Consider the following 10,100-nt stretch of genomic DNA (forward strand, 5'->3'; position numbering starts at 1 on the left):
AGTTTTTGAAATTTTTAAATTAATATTTAGTACCTTTAAAAAAATAATCAGTGTAACGTGCTCGGTTTTGAAGCCGCACGCGCTACCTAAAAATGCCGCGCGGAGGCTTACTTTCAGCGTTAGATTAGAATTATAAATAATAGAGGTAGAATTCCAGGAGTCGGGAGTTTTCTTATGGAAATTTCCTCTTCTTTAAGAATCTTTTTTTTTAAACTTCTTAAATGTTAATAGTTTCGGAGTTTTTAACAAAAAACGCAATACCATTTTTTTGGCAACCTAATTTGCTTATAACTTTTGCAATTTTTTGTGTGCTAATTAATACACGCTTCCGATACATTTTTCTAGACGTCTTCCCGAATCTAATGAGCTATCGCACGTATTTTTATGACCCTTATCTCTATATTTCGCCATTCTCAACTTATCGCTTAGATTATATCGAACTGTACAATAGCTTTATGTGGCAGTCCCGAAGTGCCACATGTATTTTTTTTCTTTACATTGTTCTAAGGTCTACAGTGAACGACTAATCAGATTCAAGGTTTAAAGATCGTTAGTTTCATCTTGACCAAGAATATAACTTAATGAGATACGCGAGCATTAAGTAATCTTCTTTTATTTTCCACTTTTTAGTTGCTTAAAGAACTAAAAAATAGTCTCCGAAATCCAAATGTACTCAAAGAAGAATACTGAATAAGGTATTCGAACGAATGATCAGAAATCAGGTACTACTAGTACTACTAGTAGTACCTACCTACTCGAGATAACCTTTAGTGATGATGATTGAAACCTACAGTTGACTTTTAAACTTTAGCCACACTACGGTCAATACGTCTAAAGTTTAATTCGTTCCAATCACCGTCAGTTAGGTCTTACTTAGGATTAGCCGACGGCACTAAGTGACTAACTACAAATCGAACTTCGAACTTAAATTGACTATTTAGTATAAATTAGCTAAATCCATTTGGCTTTACGTGGTAATGTAAAACCGATGTATTTTTCAGTAATTAGCTTAAATCTTAAACTTTATGTGTCACAATTTGTGCTATTTTGTTATTAAAGGAAAGAATGACGATGGTAGGTTTTGCAATAAAGCATGTTATATCCGAAATATAAACATGTCACTTGCAGGAAGATGAGCTGTAGATCATCAATTTCAAGCGATTAGTCAACGCCAATACCAAATATTTACCCTAAGTATTGACTTAACTATAACACACCTAACCTTTAAATAATTAGACTATCAACTATATTGATTGTGATGCACTTTAAACGTATTATCAGTTTTGGATGCGGATAGAGAGAGGCTTTAATGCGTGCTATATTGCGGTACGTAGCATCGTCGGAATGAAATAACGCTATTATGCCACATAACTGCGTTGCTGCGACGCACGACAACATAATACAAGATTTTTACCATCTTGCATTGTGTTGTGGAGCGTCGCGCGCGTAAGGAAAAGATGAAGTGGGAAGGTGAATGAACTTCCCACTTCATCTTTCCTGGATAAAAAGTATTCAATATACTTTAAGAGGATACAACAGGGGCTAGAGAAATGAAAAAAAAGTACGTGTAATATCTATAGCTGTCTCCCTTACCTCAAGCCTATACCGCAGAATGCGATAGAGACAACTGCAGAAAATCCAGAAAATCAATGATTCGTTGTCCCCTGATTCCTTCTCCAAAACTTAACCGATTTAAGTACTTTTTTCATTAAAGATTAAAAAAAGGCTTGAGCTGTGTTCCTATGTTTTGCTTTTTTTTGTATAATCTAGCCAAATCTGTTTTCTGGACGTTTGAACACAGCGGAAAATCTGGCCATTTTTTTGGGTTTTTGAACGTTCATATCTTATTTAATAATTAAATTATGAAAAAAAAGAAAACATAGGGACATTGTATTAGTGGCCGTAGATATTTAGGAAAAAAATTATAACTCTACTAGCATTATCCAGGGAGGAAACAGGGGACAACGTTTGTATGGAAAAAAGGGCGGTGTGGAATCCTCTTAACTTGGGACTCAAAAGTCAAAATATCTCCATATCAAATTTCTGCAAAATCGGTTTGGGCGAAAAGATGTAACAGACTTTCGCATTTATTATATTAGTATTAAAGTATGGATGTCGTTATTTAAATAAAGTATCACATGCCCTATTTTATCATAATCATCAAAAAAGTGTCCTTTCAAACGATCAACCTAGGCGCCTAGGTCTAGAAGTAAGACGTATCTTTAGATCTAGCTATAAAATAAGACTTATTGTCAAGGCATTATGTGAAACCCTATATTATCTGAAAACGTATGTTAAGCTGGAGCAAAGCTTAAGTTAATTTACAAGCATAAGCGCATCCAACGCAATGTTTTTCAAGTCTATTGGAGTGTTTTTAGGGTTACGGAACCGGCTTAGCCGGCTTTCAACTTGTACCTTGGTCGACTGTCATTTTTAGGGTTCCGTACCCAAAGGGTAAAAACGGGACCTTATTACTGAGGCTTCGATGTCTGTCGCAAGCGCTATACCTAGACTTCTGTATTTTTTACAGATTGTGTTTATCTATTGCCGCTATAACAACAAATACTAAAAACAAAATAAAATTAATATTTAAGGGGGACTCCTATACAACAAACGTATTTTTTTGGCCTTTTTTGCTCGATATGAAAAACAAAGGGTACAGGTACTTGATATTTTCACAAAAGCCTTAATTATATATTATGTTAACTTCAATTATAAATTAATAATATTAAAATTAAAATGAAAATTATGGGCACCCATATAAAAAAACACAATTTTTGGTCTATTTTAGCTTTATCAAATCAAATCAAAATCAAAGACACTCGCATCACTTTTCACCCTAAATCAGGGGTTCCCAATCTTTTTCAGCCTGCGGCGCAGTTAAACGTCTCAATATTTTATCGCGGCGCCCTTCTCTACCTAGCTTTTACAAAAAGATACATAAAAAATCACCTTTAATGACTTTAGTTAGTTAAGGAGGTAAATTTAATAATAAACAAAGGTAAATTTAATCATCTGCCTGCTGCATATTATTAATATTATAAATTTATTTTATCATTGTGGTTTCGGATAATTGTGGAGGATCGGCTTACGGCGCCTCTCTTACCTTACCACGGCGCTCCAGGGCGCCGCGGCGCACAGTTTGGGAACACCTGCCCTAGTCGGAAAATCGAACCCTTGTACAGTATGTAGTTTCGTTACACCCTGTACAAGGGTTCGATTTTCCGATTTCCAAAAAGGAGGAGGTTTATCAATTTGACCGTACATATATTTTTTATTTTTTCTACCATTTACGGACGGAACTACGCAACCCTAAAAACTATAATTAATTCAAACTTGCTTTTCAATTTTCGAAATTCACACACAAAAAGTATTTTCAATTTTGCCATCGAAATAATTGCAGTACGTGACTTGCGCCAAATGACGCCAACGTAATCCCAACTTTGACATTTTGTTCTACTACCCATCAAGGGAATTTACATCGCAATGTCAAATAAATAGAGTTTACATTTGCGTGACATTTGTCATGAAAAGTATTACTGGGAAACCTTCTAGAAATGATATTGTGGTATTATATAAATACCCGACAGAGGTTATGAAGACCAACAAACCGAACCGAGATTCGAGCTACAAGAATTAGAACCCTAGTCCTCATTTTAGAATTTCGTACCCAAAGGGTAAAAACGAGACCCTATTACTAAGACTTCAATGTCTGTCTGTCTCCAGGCTGTAACTCAATAACCGCTATAGCTAGACATCTGAAATTTTCACAGATTGTGTATATCTGTTGCCGCTATAATAAAATAAACTAAAACCAAATAATTTAAATATTAATATTTTTTCTTGCTCGATATCAATAACGGCAACACATAAGCACTTGAAATATTCACAAAATACTCAGTTGTATTTGTAATTTAAAACTAGAGATGCCCAATGGTCGAAATTCGATCTTAGTTTTAACGACATTAACACCCGGTTTCTGAAAGGCTGATCAACACTAAAATTAACTAATCGCCTGTTAAGCCCCAATTTCACCAACGACTGTTAAAGTTAACGCCGGAATTAGTATCACGTTACCTCTTTCGATTTTCATATAAATGAAAGAGAAGACATTACATTTTAACAAGCTGTTAACACTAACAGACGTTGGTGAAATTGGGGCTTAATCTCTTGTCAAGTAACAATTAGGTTGCTAGAAGCATGGTTAGTTAGTTTAATTTGATCAGCGCGTCAGTTGACGGTAGCTGTTCAATTTGACTCGAGAACGATATGTCAACCGCCATTTTGGGTTTCCGAAACGCTTGTCAAGCCGTGATCTTAGATTAAAGGTTTGTCAAAAGCTGTGTCAACTAATCGGTAATTGTCGGTAGTTGTGAATTAACTTGTGAATTCAATTTATTTTTTATGTGAATCTACATTTTCTCTTTGAAACTACGTTACTACAAGGTTCGTAAACACATTTATTATGAAGTTTTAATAAAAATTCGTAAGAAATACGTTGATTATGCAAATAAACTGTTTATTTGCGGTACTCGTTTTATTTGCCAAAAATGTATATTATAATCAATTTCATTTCTATAATGAAGAAGAATTTAGGATTCGATATCGTCTGAAAAATTGAAATTCGGAATTCTGACAAAAGAACGAAAATAAACAAATCGCATGTCAAATCAAAATGATCACAGATTAGTTAATTTTCGTCTGATCAATGTTTCAAAAAGTATCAGATTTGAAATTCCCAAAACATTTTTGAAAGCAATGACAGTCTGCAATTCCTTCTTTTGACATTTAATTTGCATTTTTGATAGTTAATAGCGAAGCTATGAACGAAAACAAACAAATCGCTAGTCAAATTAAAAATGATCATAGCTTAGTTAATTTTCGGCTAATCAATGTATCAGAAACTTAAACTGATTAGACATCCATGCTAAATTAACAGCAGTGTTAGTTGATCAGTGATTTGACAGACCTTTCAGAAACGGGGGGTAATGCCCGTTTTCACCAACAACACCTAAAATTTAGGTGCCCCTTAAGCCAATATAAGGGGCACCTAACGTCAGTTTTGTTTCAATAATTTAGGGGATGAATTGACAATCCCGTAACTCTTAGGTGACGTATATCACTACATAGAATAACATAAAGTCGCTTTTTCTGTCCACATCTTTAACCGCAATTAAAGGGAACAAAGGGATTGTTCCCTTTAATTGCGGTTTTCTTTAATAGATAGAGTGATTAAAGAGGAAGGCTTGTGATAAATATGAAGATATTTATGGGAGTTCGCTATTTTACAAGTAAAATATCAGACGGCCATTCGATAACAGATTCATTGTCAAGGCAACCGCCATCTAACGTCGTCGTCGTTGCCACATACGTCACCTAAGTGTTACGGGGTCGTCAATTCATCCCCTAAATTATAAGGGTCACCTAATGGTTTGACGGATGAATCGCATAATAGGTTGTTTTAATCAAAATATACGTCACCTAAGTTTTACGGGCTTGTCAACTCATCCCCTAAATTATAATGGTTTAGGTGTCACTTAAACGTCGGTGAAAACAAAACTTGCGTTAGGTGCCCCTTATATTCGCTTAAGGGACACCTAAATTTTAGGTGTCGTTGGTGAAAACGGGCATAGACTACTACCTATATTTTGTAAAAAAATATTGACTTTATCAAATATTTTTCAACTCTTATCTCTGAGACTCAGCTGATCTCAGACTGGCCGTGTAAGCATTGTCTAATAGTATCTAAGATTCAATAAAAAAAACTATAATCCATGTTCAATTTGTCAACTTGTTGTCAACAGATTTCAACCATAAATAAAAGAGTATAATTCGTATGTATAGGCTTGTCACTCAAAAATCTGTCATCTTCTTGAGTGCGTATTGCAGTGTGTGTATTGTGTAATGTTTTATTTGTTAAAAAAATGTATGATAAAAGCATAACTTCAAAATAATATTAGTTCGATGCACTCCTTCACCATATAAACTATAACTGTGCATCCTTCACCTACGTTTCCCCATTTTCGTCAAAAGGGATACAAAGTTGTTGGCTCACGTATTAATATATAGATATACTATTTAAAAAAAAATTGATAATTAAGAGGGACTCCTATATAAAAACCACAATTTTCAGCCTATTTTTCCTCTATTGTGGTACGAAACCCTTCGTAAGCGAGTACAGCTCGCACTTGGCCAATTTTATTATTTAAAGATTGCTGTTACAAATGGATCGACTCTACCGGATCCTAACAAGGCCTCCAAGAAAACTGGCATCGTCAAGCAATGCTAGTTGTCGACGAATGACAGCCGCATACAGGGTCTACTTTAGAATTTATGTTACTTCTTCTATGCTTTACAAACGACTCTACCTCCGTCTTACGAATATTATAAGGTCATAATAATGTGTCCAGCGGGTTAAAATGGTCGCTTTGGAGAATCATATTATGAATCATAATATGATTCATTTTTTAAAAGCGCAAAATGCAAGTCTGCTTGCAACAGATGCTGAGTAGGTAAGACTGCCAATTTGGTAAGAATTATCTTAAAATGTTCTTGATTATTTTAATGTTCATCTACTGTTTTACCGAATAAAGATTATTTTCTTTCTTTCAATTCATGTCTAGTAATTTTTACTAATTTGACATTTGTCAGTTTGACAGTTTTGCCAATTCATTTGCTGAATTGATTGAGAGGAATTGCTAAAAGTGACCATTTTAGCCCCGCAGAAATTATGACATCACATAATAAAAGAATATCACCGCTATATTTAGCGGTTTTTCACTTCAATAAACTACCACTTTTCAGCATCCAAACAACGGGGTTTTTCAACTTCAGCAATTTTTTAAAATATATTTTTTACTTCAACAGTTTTATGGTCTAGCAATTTCCAAATGCTAGTAAATTTATAGCTGGACATCTAAACAAGCGCTTAAGGTTTTTCCAGGCTTTCTTATCTTTTGATTTTAAGCCAATTCCGCTGTGCCAAGAGATAAAATGTTACTTTATAGTTTTTATAGCTAGATTTAGCTACCTGGGTAGGACACTATAATTTTATTTTATTACAAAAATGCATTGCAATGCTAATTTTAAGTTAGTAATAATTTGATACTTTTAAAAGTAGCAAGAAATTGTTAATCCTTGTTGTTGTTCAGTGCAACAAAAATAACATTAAAAAGTTTTTTGTAGACAAACTAATTTGTACTCCTTGCATGTTAATAATAAAAGGATTGTTCATAATAATTGGTCGGCATAGCAAAATAATAAAAAAAAACAGTAAAAACAAACAAAACGTTTTGCCGAAACCAGGGATCGAACCAGGGACCTTTAGATCTTCAGTCTAACGCTCTCCCAACTGAGCTATTTCGGCCGTGAGTGGATGGCTGAAATTACGCAACAGACCATGTTCAAGTTTTTATCATAATATTCGAATTGATAATGATTGATTACTACTTACAGAGTAGTTATGTCTATTATGCTACTTATAACCGGTTATCAAAAATTTCTGAGTGACAAGGGAAGACAAACTGACTACAGTGAATGTTATTAATGTACGCACAGAACCCTAAAAACTAAACTTAGAATAATAAAATAAATAACAATATAAAAATGTAATTTCTACTTACAGCGAAGGAAAAGAGATTTTCTCAGTATTTACCTAGCAACTTTCATTACAGCGTATGTCAATCAATCAAAATCATTCAATTTGATGGCAAACTTTGATGTCTATGTTTCGTGACTAGTAAAACCTTTTCTTAGCGTACATGAGGAAAAATAATAGACCAGCATAAGCTGACCTCTCTTTACAAAGAAGTTTCTTACTTAAAGAGATCAATTGATATTATTATTTTATGTTGTACGGTGTACGAAATAAAAAATAATATTATAAAGGAAATAGAGTAAACCGGGATTTCTTTTAAGACAGAAAGACATGCTTACGATTTTATGGTGATATTATTAGTATAGTATACAGAGTGTAACAAAACTCAGTGATAATATTATATAGGGTGTATATGACGTGTTCCTTGTAGATGTGAAAGTACCAGCCCTGAAAAACCAATTTTTTTTGTGATTTGTGATTAAATTCTGTTAGGCGTTTTGCAGACGACGGGGCGGGGCGGGCCGGTCAATTTCGCCGCGAACGATAGCACAAAAGGAATCCTATATTACCAACGCACACGGTGGGCAAAATGACCGTGCCCGGCGGGCACTGGCGGCGCGTGTCCGCCAATAATTACATGCAGACTGCATTACACGCAGACGGTGCAGACGACGTGTGCTTTGTGTACGCGGCGACGCGAGGGCAGCCGCAGACATCGACGACGGGCGTACGCGGCAAAATTGACCGGCCCACCCGCCCCTTCATCTGCACAACGCCTTAAAGTTATAATAATAATATTATTATGATAGCACACACACACACACTTTGCAAAGGGCACATAGGGTTGGTAATAGTAAATTTGGTGCAACACACTATATTATTAACCCTAATGTATACAGGATGTTAATGTGATATTATTTATTCAACCAACCACAGGGTAATGTATGTACATAATGTATATCATTATTAACTTTAATGTAATGTCGGGTAGTGGTTGACTGTTACTAAGTATAGTCGTATCCTTGAAACGAGTCATAGAATAAACTAGTCTAAAAAAGTTTTGTTCCATACCACTACATTGTGACCTCGTCTATAATTAAAGTATTTACAGTTTTCAATTCAATTCAATGTTGTCTTCTTAGCCAAAAAACTTTAGCAACGTATCGATGAAAAAAGTAGAAGAAAAATTGTGAAGAATTACTTCGAATCTAAAAAGAGATGATGAAAATAGTAAAGATTTAAAAGGTAAAGGTAAGACATTAGTAATTACTAATTAGGTAATTTGTATAGGTACACATAGTATAAAAATAGCACAAAGAAAGACATAAGCTACTTTTAATCAGTGTATGTATGTTCTGACAGATTTTCTCTACATAAAGTCACAAGCATATTTTGATCTGTACTTTTCAAGTATTTATAAAAATAAAGAAAAAGTGCACTCCACAATCCACATACAATTCAATATATTCGCTACACAAAAGTATTATTTCTTGGAACTCTTGTTCAAAATATAAAAGGGGTTTACAGCTCTCGTTCTTACATTTTTCTCATTTACTTAATAGTCCGTTGCATTTAAGCGATTGTTACGTTCTTTCATTTCTTGTACCATCAAAGAAATTGTTACATTTTTCTCATTTACTTAATAGTCCGTTGCATTTAAGCGATTGTTACGTTCTTTCATTTCTTGTACCATCAAAGAAATTGATTTATAGACAGAGTTACGTCATTTAAAATTATGTCAATTTAATCAATGTTAGTCGCATAAAGTTAATACTAGCTGTTTGACCGACCATCGGTATCCGATGAAAATGACATTTTCTAGAAATGATTCCTAGCTAGATATCGTATCGCACCCGAAACCCCCTATATACAAAATTTTTCAGATTCCGAGATTCCAATTATGTATATATATATATATATATATATATATATATATATATATATATATATATATATATATATATATATATATATATATATATATATATATATATATATATTACACACTGTATATATATATATATATATATATACAGTGTGTAACAAAAACAAGTGATAATACTTTAGGGCATGTACGTGTTACTTGTAGAGAGTTCACTGTAAAAGTAGCAGCGCTGAAAGACGAAAAAATTTTTTCACTTTTGTATGGACAAACTCGTGACGCTCGGGCCCTTGCCCATACAAAAGTGAAAAAATTTTTTCGTCTTTCAGCGCTGCTACTTTAACAGTGAACTCTCTACAAGGAACACGTACACACCCTAAAGTATTATCACTTATTTTTGTTACACCCTGTATATATATATATATATATATAAATATATATCTTTAAACGAGCAATTCTTGTATATATATATATATATATATATACAAGAATTGCTCGTTTAAAGATATAAGATACCTAGCGGAATAGAGACACAGAGGCCTGAGCAAGCGAGATGTCACTATCAGTAACACTGCGTGGTAAAAAGAGACGTGTGATACATGACACAAGCTCTCTTTTTTT

The 10,100-nt window shown here is 33.9% G+C and overlaps 1 non-coding gene across 1 annotated transcript; it reads right to left on the reverse strand.

Annotated features, from left to right (window-relative positions):
- Positions 1-7,293: 7,293 nt before the first annotated feature.
- Positions 7,294-7,366, reverse strand: Trnaf-gaa. The gene has a single exon. It is a non-coding gene; the product is annotated as a tRNA-Phe (tRNA).
- Between the last annotated feature and the right edge of the window lie 2,734 nt (positions 7,367-10,100).

This window comes from Aricia agestis, chromosome 16 (genome assembly GCF_905147365.1).
Source record: "Aricia agestis chromosome 16, ilAriAges1.1, whole genome shotgun sequence".
Classification (NCBI taxonomy): Eukaryota; Metazoa; Arthropoda; class Insecta; order Lepidoptera; family Lycaenidae; genus Aricia; species Aricia agestis.